A 556-nucleotide genomic window follows, 5' to 3' on the forward strand; every position below is an offset into this window, starting at 1 on the left:
AATGAATGTGAATGTGTATATATATTATATATATATATATATATATATATATATATATATATACACACAGTTAGCCCTCACTTTACGCCGGGGTTAGGTTCCAGAAGGAATGGTTGTAAATCGAAACCGTTGTAAATTGAAACCCAGTTTATAATGTAAGTCAATGGGAATTGAGGGAGATAGGTTCCAGGCCCCTCTCAAAATTGGCATAAGTAACACCTAATACATTATTTTTAAAGCTTTTAAATGAAGACTTTAAATACTAAACAGCATTATAAACCTAATTAAATAATAACACAACACAGAATATATAATTAAACTAAGTTAAATGAACAAAAACATTTGCTTAACAGCATTATAAACCTAATAAAACAATCACACAACACAGACTTCACTTGCATTTTTCTGCAAACCGTTCTTTCTATGCATTCCAATTGGGACTGATTTATAGACAGGAAGATCTTGTTCCTTTGAAATCTGCTTGATAGCTCAGGTCTGGTTAAACTGATTAATTTCAGCATGCTTGGCTTTGCTGCAACACAAGCGGACAGCTCCA

Source organism: Bombina bombina, chromosome 3 (genome assembly GCF_027579735.1).
Source record: "Bombina bombina isolate aBomBom1 chromosome 3, aBomBom1.pri, whole genome shotgun sequence".
Classification (NCBI taxonomy): Eukaryota; Metazoa; Chordata; class Amphibia; order Anura; family Bombinatoridae; genus Bombina; species Bombina bombina.